A 17,879-nucleotide genomic window follows, 5' to 3' on the forward strand; every position below is an offset into this window, starting at 1 on the left:
CTATTCCAGATTACAATTAATTCACTCAATTGAAAACAATGATTCTAAGAATTTCTTATGATAAATAAAAATACTCACGTTTCCTGGTTATGCCTTTATCTAGGTTACAAATGCTTTTTGCTGGGTTTTTTTTGGGTTAGAAAATATTTTATATTCACAGAAGCATAAAAAATAAGACAATAAATCTAATCTGAAATATAAAAGAATCATATGAACTTGAATATCCTATAATGGTGACATTGAACTTGAAAAACATTTGCCATTTCTAATGGCAAAATTAAAAGAAAAGAGGGGAGGTAACAACTAAGAAGAAAATTAGTTCTGGCTTAGAATTAATTACTGTTATGACTGCAAAACCTTCTTTCCCTGAACAAAGCACCACTTTGTGAAGGTTCATTATTCCTGTGTGGCTGTGGTGTGCCACCATATTTTCATAACTAATTCAGGAACAAAAAATAATCCATCTGGATTATAATCCTTTGTAGCTACACACACTGTTCCATGAAGCATTGTTCTTTGTTTCATTTTCTTTGCAGGTGTATTCTACCTAGCATGTGAAGAAGCCTACAAGTAGAACTTCACTGAAATTTGTATTTCTATTGTTTCTAGATATAGAATTTGAATGATCAAAATTTTAAAAAATATTTTTAACAGCAGAGCAAAATAGGAACTGCTGGGATCTAAACACTCCTACAAATACGTCTGTTTTCTTCAGGTGTCTACACAAGTCCTAAACCTTTATTTTGATTATTTTAAAATCATGGAAATAATGTATAATAAATGAATAAATGCAGAAATGTAGAATAAGACTAACCTGCTATTTTTCTGTTTTCCAACAGAAAACTTAAAGAATTTTTATGGTCAAATAAAAAGGTTAAATACAGATTAACCTCATCTAGCTTAACAAAAGAGATTGAGGGAAGCATTCAGAAAAACAGACGTTAAAATCTCATGCTCTGATGTTAAATGATAATGTAACCTGGATGAAAAATCTAATATGGACCTAGTGAATGGGCTACAGATACAAGATGCATCTTGTACAAGGTTTAAAAAACTCTTCCAATAAACCTTTAGTAGAATTTTTATGTTAAAATTTGTGCTGGTGCCTCCAAAAAGCAATGCGTACTAGCAATTTAACTAAATATGTGATTATTAATTAAAATAAATAGCTGATTAGCAATTGCATGAAGAATGTAGGAGTACCTGCATGTATATGAATATTTATAAAATTATCTCTGAATCATAAGAAGCTTTTAACACCATTTAGAAATTGTTTGATGATGACACAGAAGAAAACAATTTTCCATATGGTATTTTCTCTCAGACTCAAAATATTGCCTTCCATGTAGAGCAGGTTTTTTCCATTTTTGTGCTACCTTTATGCCACCAGGATAAAAGTAGTATCGTTAGTGATCTCCAGTGAGTCACATTAGGGAATCTGGTATTAGTGTGTTGCAATTGTTTGACTACCTGCTGCTACAACAGGTGATGTGGATGAGAAGTAAAATTACATGAAATAGAACTTTTTTGTGTTGTGCAATGTCTCAAAATATGACCAGGAAAGTTATACGCAATTTTGTAGTTAGCGACACAAGAATTTGATATTGAAATTATTCCTTGCTTTTTGCAGAATTCAGATTTTCTTGGTGTGTTCCTTGAGACTGGATTCTTTGTTTTGTTGTTTGCTTATGTCAGATTGCTTCTTCTTATTGCTTTATTTTTGGGGTGTTTTTGTCCAATGTGATTTTTTAAAATATCTAAGCTAGAACATTATGTCATGCTAATGGTATTCATTTGCTTCTGGTTTCATTTATGACTTTTTTCATCAAATGTAGGATTTCCTGCTACACAGTATTTGGACTTTTTAGTTCTCTAATAGATGTCCTTTTTCAGTCTAGTTGGGATATACTTCAGCAGGGGTGTGTATAAAATGCAAAAGCTTGGCTGGTTCCTGATGTGTTCTGCTGCTTTGTTATTAACATTAATAAAGTTTTTGACAATCTTATGACCATATTTAATATCAGTCTCAGATAACTCTACTCTGTCTAGCACATCTTTTTCACTGTCTCTTCCCAAGAAGACTCATACCCAGCTTATTCAAATTGATCAAGTAAGCATGTCTTCTAAATTTTGCTTGGTCACAAAGGCTGGAGTTGTTTTGCACTTGAATCAGGAATTATGTGCTATTCATCATGCCAGAGCACTTGACCAGATAAAATGGAAATGATCCACCATGGTCCTTGTTTTTTCTAACAAAACAAATTTGTTTTATTCAAATTAAATTAAATATTTTGAAGCACTGTCATACCTAAAGAAAAGACCATGTAACTACTGTAACTTGAATGTTATTAAGCTTTTTGTAACAATGAAAAGGTGTATGTAAAATTCGTGTTGTTCTGTAGACTTTTTACCACCCTCCTGTTTCCTTGCTTTTCTAATGAAGTTAGCACCAATGGAAAGTCATTTAAAGTTTAATTTGAAGAAGGTTCTTCTACACCTGCAGCTCTTTTGAGTCAATGTGAAATATTTCAGCTGCTCATGTCCATGCCCCATTGGCCCTCCCAGTGATAGAAGACCATAACTGAGGCAAAAGACTGCATTATCCAATGACCTTTAGCTTTATTGGATTGACCAGAAAGGCAAATTTATAGGCACCTTGTATTATGCCGAGAGGAAAGTCAGCTATAGCTCTGCATTCATTGTATAAATAGCTTTTGTGTGTTTCATGTGACCTAATTTAGGGTAAAGGCATGAAATATCCCATAGGTATGACCTTATTTGTGTACAATTTTATGTACAATATGTACAATGTACAAGAGGTATAGGTTTTCCTAGTGACTCCACATACATTTGATTTTTATTATAGAATATTTAACATTTGAAACTTCATTTTTGAATGTCAATGCAGAAATTTTGGTTAAGGATAATTATCATGTGGTTCATCATTTCCATTTTGCAATTGCCAGTGCTTGCCTGTTTTATTTTGTATTTGCTCTGGAAAATGAAATGCATAGATACTTTGCAATGAGTAAGTAACATATGTTAAAACATGTTCTAAAGATGCAACAAATTTTTACAATTAAAAGGAAGAAGTATGTAAACAGATTAAAAGCTGCAAAAGAATAAGATCAGCAGAGTTTTGCTTGAGCAAAATACAAAGAGGACAGGCGAGGCCTCACCTGGGATTTTAAAATGTGGCTTCCTATCCTTTAAAAATCAAGCTGAAAAAGATTCTAACAGGAAACAGAAGTTTACATTTTAATTTGAGATTTTTCAGTTATAGGACCTTCCCTTAGAAAGGCAGGTGCAAAGATGAGCTCGTGTACTTTTGAAGAGTTATATAAAGGCTCTTCTGTGACATTTTTTATATTACTGCAGCATAATATATTTTTGGCTAAACAACATATCTTGCTGTAACTAAAATTTTCAATCCCTTTTATCATCTCCCCTACACCTGATATGTTACAAACAAAAGCCTAATGCTCATTAAAGTACAAAAGCCATTGGTGCAGCTGTAAAGTTGAGAATAATTTAAAAATAGAAATGAGAAAACCTTGACTCTTCTGACATTGTATGTTTATGTAGAACACAAGTAAGCTAAAGCAACTGAAATACTAATGCATGTTTCTGAAAGATGAAGATCTTGGCAGAAATAAATTTCTAAATTAAAATTATTTTAATAACACTGAAGTTCAATTTTCAAGGGTTTTTTCCCCTTTATTATGGTTTTTCACTATAAATTAATAATATTTTAATATGATGCCTAGAAGTGGTAAAATTTTTAAATCCAGATATAGCATAGGAATATTTTAATATTATTGATGGTTTAATTGTGGAACAACAAGACTATGTAGGTTCTTCCTTAAGTTTTCAGTAGCAATGCTTTTTTTCAATATTATCATGTCAATTTATTTTATTTTATTTACTAAATTGAAACTTGTGAAGAAAAACAAACTAATGTTGTTTCTAAAAAGGCTGGAGTTTCACAGGAATGTATTAACCTCTAATTGTTTAAAAAAGCATCTTGTTCAGCAGAGCCAAACATCATTTGGGTGAGACAATAGGGTGAAGGAGGAATTAATGTGATCCTTTGTATAGTTCCTATAAACATTTATTGTTTTGTTAATAGGAACACCAGACCAACTGACCTGATAGGTACTGGATTTGAACATTAACCTACAAAATCAATGAAGTGGTGTCAGTTCACATTTTCTGAGGCTTCCCTCTATTTTAATTTAGAGACATGCATCAGCAATGGAAGAGAAAACTTAATTCTGTAATTATCATGCATAAAAAATTAATGCTGCCACAAATATTATTTACTAATAAAACGTGTATTTTACTAATATATCTTTAAATTATACATTCAGTGTTATCATGCTCCATTTCTAGTTAGGAGTCAGGAATTGAGCCCAAAGGGTTTCTGGTTATATCAAGTAATGCTAAAGAAAGTGTAATCTTTTAAAACACATTGCATGAAAGATAAGGAGAAATGAAGGGTAATTTTTGGCAGAGCTTGGGATTTTCATCATGTGGAATACGGAAAAGTTCTTTATAAGTAATCATCTTAATTCTTTTTCTCTAAGAGATAACTAAAGAAATTCATTCTAGGCATCTTAAGGCACCATTATGGCAGTTATTGAAAGAATTTCATTTTATAACTGGAGGTCATGACCATTACATAGTGATAACCTAGTTTAGGAAAAGCTCACCCATTTATTCATAGTTCAAAGGTTTTCTATGTGCATTAATCTTACCCCTATGAAAAGATAAGAATATGAGAACTTTGTCCTTCTTTCCAATCAGAAAATTTTGGAAGATGCAAGACTAGATGGAAACAAATGATTGCAGCAATAATATTTTTAAATACTGAAACTCTTAATGTTTGATGTTGCAAAAATGCCTGTGGTTGATAACAGGGAGTATAAAAACCTAATTTTGTCTCAGTTCTGTTGTATGACACTTCAGAGTTACTAAATTAGCATAATTTCTTTAATATTCCATTTAGGGAGTAAAAGGAGAAGAGATGAGCAGTAAGACCAAGCCAGGCTGGAAGGTGACTGACAGCAAGCGTGAGTAGAAATCTATTTCAGGTTCATTTTTGTGCAATATTCATGTATTATGAGGGCCTGAAGGGTATGAAAACACATTTGGATTTGTTAAACACATAAACCAAGAAACTCATTTTCCACAGTTCTTTGTTCTCAGTTCCACAAATCTAATCTTGCTACATTCAATAATTTCAATGAAAGAGAGAATACACTGGAAGCTTTGGGATATGAAATTATTTCTTCAGAATGAATTCTTTTTTCACATTCAAGGTATTCAGGGGTTAGTTGCACATATGATCTCTGAAATGAACTCTAAAGTTCTGAACTGTACCCCAGTAAATGCTTCCTACAATCTAAAGAGGAACTAAATGCCATGGAAATCATACATAAGAGCAAGTTAGATGAGTGGGGACCATTCCAAGGTAACCCATGGAAAATGCTGAATAAAAGAGAGTTCACATCTAGCAGTTTGAATGTTCTGTGCCAGAGGGAGAAAAGCTGGGGAGAAAATAAACTAATTTAAATACAACATATGTTGCTTTTTGCTTAGTTATGCATTTTCACATGCATGTCTGAGTACTTTCCTGTCAGCGGCTGCAAAATAAAAAATAGTTCTATGTTTGGATTTACTAGAAACATGGCCATTTAATTAAATTTTAACATATTGTGGTCTCTCACTCTAATATATGGTACATTAATTTTCCATGATGCTGGCATGCTGTGCTGATGGATTTCTCAGCCTACCAAATGAAGTAAACCAGGGATTTTTCAGGCAGTTTATTTTTTTCCACAACTGTTAGCATTAACATTCTTTTGGGGAAGACAGTTATCAAAACTTGACATTTCATTGAATGTTTGAAATTCTCTTGTAATATGTATTAAGTCTTGTCACTGTAGTAATAATTGCCTGTTACACACCAACTTTGTTAGTGAAAATACCACAGCCTTACTCAGTGACAGTTGGGCTTCATTATCAAAGAGAAATTGTTTAAGAAACTGGAAGTCATAAATAAATTTCTATTATGGCAATAATTGGTACCATCTTCTGTAATGTAAAAAAAGTACAGTCTTATTGTTAAGCTTTGTATGGTTTGGTTAATTTTTTAAAATTTATTTTGTATTTGGGGAGTCTTGCCTTGAATAATTTCCTTTTTTTTGTCCGTGATCACATTCCTTGTCCCATAATAAGGAGAGTTTTAAATTTTTTTATGCTGGACTGTTCTGTGTCTACTTTGTGCGACCTGATGATAAGGAAAATAAGTTGCAAACCCTCCTTTTTTCCTTTCCAGTTGTGGGTCAGTGATCAGTATGAACCAGAAGATTTTTGTTTCTTCTTAATTGCTTTGCTGAAGTGGGGATTGCTTGGGAACCCTCTTGCATGTTCATATCAGGAAAATGTTCCCTGAGCATCTGCTGATTATGCTTATATTGTAATATTAACAAATATGGTTGTCCTTTTCCAGATTCTCTACTGCATACGCAAAAAGTTCTGTTCCTTAGAGTCTGAAGTAAAAGATGAGGGACAACAGATAGAAAAGGAGTGGGGAGATAAAGCTGTATATTGGTATTTGTACACTGGTGTAATAAGCCTTCTGACAGACAGTTTTTCAATATTGCATTTTTCCATGCCTTGCAGTGACCTCTTAATGAGGGATAATTTTTCTAATACCTTTTCATTTATTTTAGTGAGGAATTCCTCCAAAGAGAAAACATTGACATTATTTCTGACATTACCTTCAAGAGTATACTGGAATTCAGCCTGGGTTTTTCAGAACTTATAGAAATATAAGTGTGATGCACAGGGTGTCTGAAGACAAAGATGGAGATGTTGAGGGAAGCCATGAGACAAGGGAAGTGATTCAATGTCTGGTCTTTGTGGCTTAATTCTACAGATTTCACTGTTGCATACTAGAAAATGCAGTCCAATTACTGCTTATATCTAGTAAAAAATAAAGGATATTATAAGAATAAAACATGGGATATATCCTGGGCAAATATTTGAAGTGTGTGGGGCTGAATGAAAGTGACATCTATAGCACGGCTTTACTGGGTGTGAAGTTGGGGGAGTTTTCCATATAGACCCTGGCAATGTAGAAAGACAGGAGGAAGATGGGTCTTTTAGATACCTGCAATATATGAATTTTAGGACTATATGTACATATAGTACATATATATGTACTAATCTGAAGTTTTTCAGAGGTTTTTCTAATTTCACTGGATCTCATACTCCAAGGACAGAATGTATGTGGACAGCAATGCAGGTAAAAGATCTTGTGTGCAACAAAGATTTCTGTGGCTGAGTACAATATTTTGTGATGCAAGATTGCTTCTGAAAGGGCAGTGTTATGCAGCTTGATAGGCATTCTACACTCTCCTGCTCATTAATTCAAATTTACTGCACTTTGTTTCCTTCTTAGTACTTTAAAAAGATTATTGGAAGGGGTATTGAAATATGGTAGGTAGATAAGATGCATTTTTCAGGCTGTAAAATCACAGAGGTAATAGATAACATTTAAGTAGGAAGCACTTACCATAAATGATCATTAATTGTTGGTTTGGGGTTTTTCGTCAGACAGGTAGTTTAATGTAAAATTTACGACACTTTTGCCCAGCTAGTTTTGCTTCACAGTCTTGATTTTTAAGCTATGATATGAAATCTTTGCTGAATCTTGCTTTTAACTCTGTTAGAAACACTTAACATGTGCTTAACTAACTTCTCTTTTGCAGCAATTTTCTGGTGAAACTATTCCAGTACTCCTGCTTTTAGGTACTGCATCAAAGGGTGTCCAGCTTAAACGGAAGATAAGCAGTTAACAAACCATTCCTCATCTAGAAGGACATGTTGTTGCAAAGAATGGATTGTTTTTGCTGTGTATATGGTGATTGTCTTGCTGACAACTTAGTTGCATCAAAACAACTAATTCAGAATTTGCAATCGTACCCAAACTGCTCAATCTGCCACCTATGTCAACACTACTCCTCACCTCAGCTTTAATATAGTAGAACAGACTGAGATGTTCCTAATCACCTGTGTAACCTGTGCATTCACTAGTTGTGTTGATTTAGAAAGAAATACAGGATTTTCAGAAAAGCAAAGTGCCACATCCCATTTTATTGCTTAGCTTCACTGCACTCACACTAAAATGATTCTCTCTTCCATGAGAACATGGTGGTGTTTACTTTCCAGAAGCAGAAGATATGTGCTGGATGGACTTTTTCTGTGTCAGAACATGTTTATTTCTCTGCTTCCTTCCTGCATCAGTTAACAAGGGGGTGTTTCTCAGCACTCTGTGGCAGCAGAGTTAGGCAGAGGTGACAGAGGTGGTGCTGGGTTGTGATGCCGCACAGCAGGCTAATCTAAGCAAGCCATTAGTGCAACCCTTGGTGGGGTGGGATTCAAGATTAAAAGTTGCTTCAATTTTCTAATCACTGGGAGGGCTACTTCCAGTAGGGCTGCTTGGTGTGGGAAATGGTAACACCAAGAACTGTAAATAACAAGAATGTCTTTGATCTGACTGAGAGTTGAACTTTTGCCTTCCTAATGCATCACACGAGGCATATTAATATGCTAAAGATTGTGACTGTGATTCCCTTAGCATGTGTATTTGCAGCTGCTTTTTAACACAGTGCACGAGTGTGCTATGCAGAGATGACTGGTTGGAGGCTGCCTGCCCAGCAAGGTGTTTTATCTGTGGTGTGTCTTAATCTAGTCATCTTGCTTTCAAAGTGAAAAGAAAATTTACTTCAAGGAGCTCAAAAAATAATCCTCAAATCTTTTTCTCTTTTTGACTTTAATATAATCATTACATTCACACTTTGCATTTATAAGTCCTTTAAAAGAACTCAATAATTATTTTTGCTGTTCAGACATATCAAATCCTTCATATGATTTGTGTAATCTACTGAAGTTCTTTGTGGCTGTTTTAAAATCCTCATCCTAACACAGCTGACCTGGATAAAATGTGTAATAACTCACATTTTGTGGTTTACCAGGAGAGAATTATAATAATGCCAGAGTCTATTAAAATAAAAGGCTATGCTTTTATTACTTAAAGGTCAGCGAAGTCCTCTACCATGACATCTGTGTTCCTGCATTGTGTTCCCAATCTTTATGTTTTCATAAGAACAGGTACTGGCATATTATGTTTTGAAATTGATCGTGAATATTGGGGAAAGAGTATTACAAAGTAGTAATTTTACAAAGTAAATTACAAAGTTTAACATTTTTATCCTGAACTAACTTGCTATCACCAGCTTTCTGAAATTTGACTGCTTTTTCCCTTCAGCAATGATTACACTTTTCCCTAATTTTGTCAGACAGAATGGTAATAACCTTAGGCAATCATACTAAAATAACTTGTCAGCTACTCATTGTTTTATTTTTAATGTATTAAGAAATTAAATGCTCCAAAAATGCAACAGACTAAAGAGCTGAATCCATTTTTTCTTCACAGGGTGTCTTCAGAAGACACCATGGCTGATCGTGTTCCCCAGCTGCCCAGCAGTACGGGCTGTGACAGCCCTGCACAGCCCCAGGGCCTCCCACCCTGCCCACCTCAGGCTTGGCCAGGCACAGGGAGAGAAGAGGGAAACGTCTAGTTTCTTGGAGGAAATTTATTCCCACTTGTTTTGGGAGTTCGACCTCCTCAAAAGGGTGGGAGTTGAGGAGCAGGGAAGGGAAGTTGTGGTGACTGATGGCCTGAAGAGTTTAGTAGGAGCTGTTGTTTGTGATCTTAGATCAGATCACCCTCCGCCACAAAATGCTCACATAGCCAGAAGAGCTGATGTGCTGAAAGGTTCAGGAATGTCTCCTGATCCAGCTGGACCTCTGCAATGGTGACTCCTCTCACCATCCAGACAGCCCTTGGCCATGCTGCTTGAGAGGCCTGATTGCCCTAAAAAGCGTTTCCCTATTATGGTTATTATATTTTTTTAACAACCACTCTGTCTGTGGGCATCTGTGCAACAAATGAAATATGCACATACAAAGAAACCATCATTTCACTATCAAATTCCACTTTGAACTTGTTGAGGAGAAAGAGCCAAGGGTTTTGGTGGCTGTGTGGTGCTCCAGAGAAGGTGTCTGAATACCCTGGGCTTTGTTTCTTGTGTAAAAGAAACTAAGGCCAGCAGTGCTTTTGTCTGTGAGAGTTTCTTGGCCTTGCTAAATGCACTGCATCTCCTCCCCGTGTCTGGGAGATCTGCTTCATGTTAAAGAGCAAAGGACACCTTTTCCTGAGATGCTTTATAGGTTAAAACATCGTGCCTGTTCCACAGCACATTACTTTCAGGTCTCACTTTGACTAGGAGAGTATATTATTATAATCAACAGCCTTTGAAAATGCGCATTTCACAGATCTCATTGATGTTGTTCTGCTACATACTGTAGCGTTCTTTCAAAAATGACATACTGCCATCAGGAATGAAAATGATAATCTGACCAATTCGAAGACAATCAATATTCCAACCTTTGAAATTCATTTTATATAACTAGTGTGTGAAAATCTTCTGATTTAAAAAGAAAGATACATTTAATCCCATTTTATGTCTTGATAGATAACTGACCATTACACCTCCTTGTTCTCTTTCATGATTATTAACAGCTTAGACATATTTCTTGTAATATCTCTCTATAAATAATTCTAGGCTCAGAAGTTTGTTTCTTTTATTATAAAGCTATCCAAAAGTGATAGCTCGTTTCTCCATAACTAGGATCTGTCTCCTCTAGGGGCAATTTATCTTTGCAGCAGCTAACCCTTAGGCATTATTTATTTCATAAACTTTTATTAATCATCTTTGCCAGTTTCTCTCAGTCTTTCTCTTCCTACAGTATTCTGCTACACTCCGAACACCCACCAAGTTTTCCAAATATTTATACTGCTGGTTTTAGAGGAAGAAGGGTTATCTGAGACGTTGTTTTTATTAAACCTTGATTGTTTAAATACCAGTCATCAGGGATTGCTCATGGAAAACTCAAATCTGACTTTGTTGTAGGGGAGGGAATGCCTGTTTTTTGAAGTCAGTCTGTATGACAGGGGTAGATTCAGAATCACTATGGATTATCCTCTGGGAAAGACAGCTGCAAGGAATGAAAATCAATGTGAAGAAGGATGGCAAAAATTAGCCTCAATGCTTCTTTCCTGCATTGGCTAGACAGGAAGAAATCTCTTGGTAAGAATGTCTTTCCAAGCCTTATGTGCCAACTGTTGAGCCTCAGTGTCCATGCTCAGAGCAAGAGATACCTGTATTTGAGAAACCTGCCCTGCCATTCTCACCAACCATTCCCAGTGGAGCTGTGATTGCTCAGCGAGAGGGATGGACTCTGTGAGGGCAGATGGACGCAGCCACCACCTGCTACTTTGCCACAGCTGTAAAGATGACACTAGGCAGAGATGAGAAACTCATAGGAAGGGTGGCATTATAGAGTTTGCAAAGCTGGCATGGCCAGGAGACATACCAGACTGGCACACCTATACACTTAAGTTAGATGTTTGGGGTTCCTTTTACATCAAACAATTAAGATACGCCTTAGAGAATTTAGTGCTGTCCTTGTAGCCATAACTCATGCTACAGGCAGAACTGCAGTTCATGTGCTCATTTCAAGTCCTTTATAGACTACTTTAAATATTATTGAGCCAGGTGTTGCTGGTAGTTGCATTATTTCTTTCATATTGATTAAGAAATTTAGTCAAATGATTTTTTTTTTGTGGCTCCAAACAGTCTAACTAATTCATAAGCTGCATTTTTATCTTGCCTTCTCATCAAATGTATGTTCTAATGTGTTAAAATTGTAAAAGAGTATTCTTAATTTTTTTGCAGTATGCATTGTTGAAGAAAAGAACATGTGAAAATCTACTTGAGTGTTGGCATTTTGGGGGGCGTTTCAGGTATGATTTTTTCCCTATATGTTTGATTTGTGAACAACAAAGAAGAGAACTTCCCGTGACAAGTCTAGTCTGTAATTTAATAAAAAAAGATAATTTATCAATGCTTCACCTCAGCATATGCACTTTATCTCAGAAAAGTTATCTGGAGTCTTACAGGAAACCAGTGAGGTTGGCAAGGATTATCTATAACAGCCCTACTTAGGGTCCATCTTATTTCCATGTAGGTCAATATATGTATTTGTATCTATACATGCAAATGCATATGTAGTTTATTTGTATGTGAACAGCAAGACTTTTAAAATTTGATACTATTGACTTAAAGTATCTGCTTAGTTTGCAGAGTAGAATTATTTATTCTGATGTTAATTAGAATGATGGGGAATTAGACAGAAATAGAGCTCTCAGATTTCAGGGTGACAAGAAATCCCACTTGAGTCCATCATGAACTGTGCCTGCAAATGTCTGTCAGCAATGACTGAATCTGCCCATAAAAGCCTTCAGTGTAAGAAACTCTACAAACTTTATATGTTCCATTCCTTACCTCTCTGTACTTTGAGAATGCTTTTCCTGATGCCTGTCTTGTACGTTTCATGCTGCAATTTAAACTTGCTGTTAGTTTTCTCATCAGTGGTAGAGATCTCATTTTCCCCTTCAATTTTGCTGTGTCACTTCAATCTTCTCTGTGCTAACCTAAAATTATGATACCTGGTAATACTTCCTCTATCTTCTTATTCACTCTGTAATAGAGAACATTTCCCTTTGTTACACAAAGTCCAAGTTCTTCACCCTGCAGTGTCTCAAAAAGTGATTTGCATACCTCATCAATATCCCCAGATTTGGTTTACAGTCCCCATTTATAATATTGGTTTTGTTTTTTTTTTTCCCTGCTGACATTTCAGCTGTATGAAGGGCAACTTCTTTAGTCTTTTATTTATGACATGAACCATTTTCTCATTGGATTTTGTTACTACATATCCTGGGTTTTTTAATCTAATGCTAGAAACTGTTCTAAAATATTTTTAAGTCTTCTGACTCCCTAGAAGATGAATTGCAGAAATGCCGCTGCTCTGAAATGAAACCACTCTGAAATTAGTATTCTGCTGCTGTGTGTGTTTAAACAGACCAAACACTATTTGTGCCCTGGTTTTGGAGAAGCTGAAAGTGCTGGTTTTGTCTGATTACTTTTTTCTCAGTCCCTGATAGAATAGTCACTTTGGAAGAGAGATTGGTATACTCTACCCAATTTGCAGATTCAGGCATTAACTTGTTTCTTCAGGATTTGAAAGGGTAATGGCAAAGAACTGCTTATAAATCTTAAGTTAATTTAGGATATTTAGTCTTCTGTCTCTTAGATGGATATACTTTGGCACTTTAATTAACTGCTTGTTAATTCTAGACTTTCACGTTGTTCTGTGCAGAGACTTTAAATAAGATATGCCTATACTGAGACTATATTAAAGGGCATATTTTAGTGGTAAATAGATTCCAGCTTTATGTTTGATGCATCCCACAGATCACGTGGCTTGTGATTCAAAACACACAAGACATGTTTCCAGGGTTTCAAGTACTGTAAATAAATGTAAAACAAGCTCTTTTCACAAATGTGCTATAAAATAATCAGCACCAGGAAAGCTAAGAAGCTAAATGACACTTCGAAGACTGTAATTAATATTAATCTCTTGCATGCCAGAACAGGTGATTAAACTGCTCCACCTCTTTTGCTTGATATGCAAATCTGGCTGAATGGCAACATCCTATGACAAACACACAACTGTAGCAGCCACTGGTTGATTTTAAATATGTAGCAAAGGGGTCAGAATTTAAGAAAACTTGTGAGTAGTTTAAGAATTTCATCAAGTTGAAGCCTGTTGGTGCCTGTTTTCATTAATAGTAGGAAAGGACAAAGATTATACATTTGTTTTGTGTGAATTGGTCCAGGGAGAAATTTCATCTCTCATATTCTCTTTGCCAGAGTGTTTTTTCTCAAATTAAGAAAAGCAACACCCAAAGTTTCTGGTAAATATGGCTGGACAGTTATCCAAGTCCCTACTGTAAACTATGTGTTCCAGGCTTCTCCCTGCTTTCAGTGTGAGAAGAGATAAAAACTCTTTATTTTCAGAGTATTTGCATATTTTTTTCCCATTTTGATATTTCCCAGTATTTTTTATCAACATTTCCATGAATTGGGAAAGTATGAAAACACCACTTTGTTTTCAGTTTTTACAAAAATTTTGTATTTAATATATCAGATCCCTTTTTTTCTCAAACCTTCTTGGAAATGAAATTAAGTCTGATTTTACAGTTTACAGCACGTCAGTAAAATTTTAGAGAACATTTTAAATTTAATAGGTGACTTCCTTTCAAGTATTTCCCTGTTTTCCATATTTTTATCAATACTACTTTGCAATTACTGGAGCAAACATGAAGAATTTTATTCTTGAAAGAATTCTTCCCAGGGGAATTTTATTTGGTGTAATACACTCAAGATATTTGGATAAGAATAACATGAATAGAGTTTAATTTTCATATTCAAACTAGGGCTGGGTTTGATGTCTTCATTTATTTTATTATTTAGCAGTATTCCCTTTAGGTTTTTGCCAAGGCCTAAGATTAACTGACCATCTGTCTATTTTTCTACAAAGCAGGATGTGCTACTCATTACTGGCAGTTAATTTTGTGGCAAAAATTCACATAATGTGGTCTGGTATTGTGATTTATTCAGTGACATTTATAGAAATCTAGCAAATCCAATCAGAGAATTCAAGGATACTCAGCAGAAGAAACGTGTCATGAAAAATGTTCACAACTGCCACTATTCAAAAATATGGCAATGATATGCTTGTGTCCATATTTACATGTATAGTTCAAACTTTTATTAGGTATTTCCAACCGGAAGTTGTAGCATCATTGGACACAGGTCTGGAATATTTTTTCCTGTGTGAGGGATCTTGTGCCTGCAGTGGACTAAGAATATGAAGACATTTGACTCCCAGGTGTTAGATACTATGGAACTACACCCATTTCTACATTATGTCATTAAGTCATATCTATGTAATAAGATATGTCATAAAGGTGTGCTTAGAAGCAACAGGATAACTGGAGATAGTCAGCTGTTCTCTGTTTAACTTCTCAAAACTGACAAGTTATTAAAATATTTCAGTTCCCCTGAAAGGTATCCTAAATACTTATAGGTAAAAAAACCACAACCATTTCAAAAGAATCCACCATTTGAATTTTATTATTGCAGTTTGTGCAAATTTTTTAAATCTTCTGATTTTTCTCATTTCATTTTTGTTGGCATACTGAGATGAGTTTCAGATGTCCTTATCGGGGCAATTTTCACCCTAATTCTTGTTCAGTTAAGATTATGATATTCTGTTTAACAAAGTTCTTCAGAAAGCTGCTACCAGTAATTGATGTTTGATTCTTTTGTCTTTTATGAATTTGTCTCCTTTTTCCCATTACTTTGGAGTTCAAAGTGAACTCAATGCCAGTGCATAACAACTGCACTTCTTGTCAGACACAGATATTTTTACAATGAATGATTCTCTTTCAAGGAAATGAGTAAGGGTTGCCTCTGCTGTTCCTTGGTGCTAGCCAGCATGTCACACTGTAATAACTGGAGTTGCCTGTTTCTGATGAAAAAGCATCTTTAGAGCATCTGAAATTATGCTGTGCTGTGGATTGTGGTTTATATTTAAGAAAACCTGTGCTAATTTTAGATGTAATAAAGAGTCTAGAAACATCTATGTAGGTCCATTTAATTGTCATTTCTCTCCGTGGGAGACTTATTTTCTGAACAAGACATAATAATGTTGCTGCTCCTTGAGTAGCTCCCTCCCCTCATACACAGGAATGGTCTCTCCAGCTGCTTGCGTGGCTGTTGTCAGAGCTGGCACTCCTGGCCAGAGTCTGAAGCACTCAGCACTGACACCCAAAGCTGTCATGGTTACACTCTGTGCACTCAGGCTGGACTCAGAGCTGGGGCAGGTGCTCTCGGCTGGCAGAGCAGCAGCTATATCCTAATACTGCAAGTCTGGGGAAAGAATTTCCCCATGGCACCATTACTGTGCATTGGCAGTGGGTTTTGATGTGATACCTTCATACTTTACTAATATTTATATTAGGCTTTTAGTGTTTTCCTGTGCATAAAAGGGAATCAGAAACACTTTGAGTACGTTTTCTAGCGTTTGGACAGTTGCCTGAGCCTTTTTATACACACTGCAGAAGAACATCATAGAAAATAAGCAAAACCATACTAAGTTAGCTCTGTTGCCTTTTGGATGTGCTGTGTAGACATAAAGGCTTGCTCAGGAATCTCTGCCATGTTAGTGTTGCATTGTGTGCATAGTCCACAGTCTCAGTTGGTCAGAAAGTCATAAAGCATCTTAGTTTTGTCATAATTTTACAAACTTTATTGGCAGCAGAAAATATTGGTGTGCAATTAAGGTTTATTCCAAACTTGGTGATGTAATTTTGTGTAAAAATGAAAAATCAAAGTCTATCATCAAAAAAGCAAATATAATGAGGAAATTAAATTATTTACATGTCTGATGGAAAAGCAGCCATTCTGCTTCCACTGTATCAGAATATGCTAGACTTCATATTGAAAGTGAAACTGAACTTCTGCAATGCACATTTTATCAACTAAAAACATTTCTGCATTTGAGAAATTCGTTAAATGGTACACAAAATTTCCAAAAACTGCATGCACATGAGTGCATGCAATGTCCTTCCATGTCAAAAAGAAAAAATTGTGTAAGACTGCAGAAGCTCAGTTTCACTTCCAATATTTAGTGTTACCAGTATTTCTGAAATGTTTTCACATAGAATTAACAGCATGGGGGGGGCGGGATGCTATTTATCAAAGCAGTTTATTTCTGCTGCTCAAATACATATCTATATTTATTATAATTTAACCTTTTAATTCAAGATTAATAATTTAATTCAAGAGTAGTGATTCAATCAAATGAAAGAACAGCGAAGCAATTATCCCTCCCCTCCCACAATCAACTTGAGTTTTTCAGAGGTGTTGCAGAAGGAGTGTGAAATATTTTCTTTTCACTGACATTATAATGACACTTTGCAGGTGTCCTTAGACTCTAATCATCCACAACTTTCACATATGCTACACACTGGGAACAGTCCCTTTGAAGTTAATTGGGTTTCACCTGTTTACTCCAGCAGAGTGAAACCCTGTTTACTGAATTTTAAATTAAATATAAACACATTAAAATATAAAACTGTACTTTAACTCCTCGTAGTTCTATTATGCATGTTGTAGGCTTTGTCAATTAAAATACATCCAATTAGATGTATTTAAAGATGAAATCGTCCTCTGAGGCATTGGGTGTAGGAATGGATTAAAAACTAATTAAATGTAAACCTCTCGAGACCTAAATTACTTTCCCCTCCCCCTAAAATCAGATACATGTCTATGTAAGAAGATCTGAAGGTTAGTGATAACCTCAGGGTTCTTGGCTTTTATTTGCTCTCAGATCACCTGACATGGGCTATTCTGTTCCATCATACAAAATGTATCCTTCTGTTTAGCTTTCTGGGGACTCTTGTTAAGGTTAAATAACATGCATTTTTAGCAGCTTTTTCCCTAAATAAAGTAAGAAAATTACAGTTGAAATTTTCCAGAGGAGTGGAATCTAAGCTAATGATTGACACTATATCCAGAATAACTCCATCACTGAGTAAAATGAAAGCATCAGAACCATCAGAAAAAGGGATTTCTTTTTCTCGTGTGTGATTGTGGCTGTCTGCTTGGGGGTGAAGAGAAGTTGAATTGATTGAATGACTTTACAGAGAAAACTTCATTACTTTGAGAACTAGTTTGAAATAAATTGGACAAAAATTAAATTTATATTATATAATGGGCCAGATCATATGAGATTTCCCCTCAGTATGAACTGGGCATTCAATATTACCCACA

At 35.3% G+C, this 17,879-nt stretch overlaps 1 long non-coding RNA gene across 14 annotated transcripts in view; it reads left to right on the top strand.

The window, feature by feature from the left end:
* LOC125330595 overlaps positions 1-17,879 on the top strand; it is a 473,930-nt gene that overhangs the window by 335,329 nt on the left and 120,722 nt on the right. For all 14 annotated transcript variants that reach the window (XR_007205629.1, XR_007205618.1, XR_007205625.1 and 11 more), the window contains 2 exons: positions 5,009-5,072; positions 11,871-11,938. This is a non-coding gene — a long non-coding RNA (uncharacterized LOC125330595). The remainder of the gene's footprint in view (positions 1-5,008; positions 5,073-11,870; positions 11,939-17,879) is intronic.

This window comes from Corvus hawaiiensis, chromosome 10, assembly GCF_020740725.1.
Source record: "Corvus hawaiiensis isolate bCorHaw1 chromosome 10, bCorHaw1.pri.cur, whole genome shotgun sequence".
Taxonomy (NCBI): domain Eukaryota; kingdom Metazoa; phylum Chordata; class Aves; order Passeriformes; family Corvidae; genus Corvus; species Corvus hawaiiensis.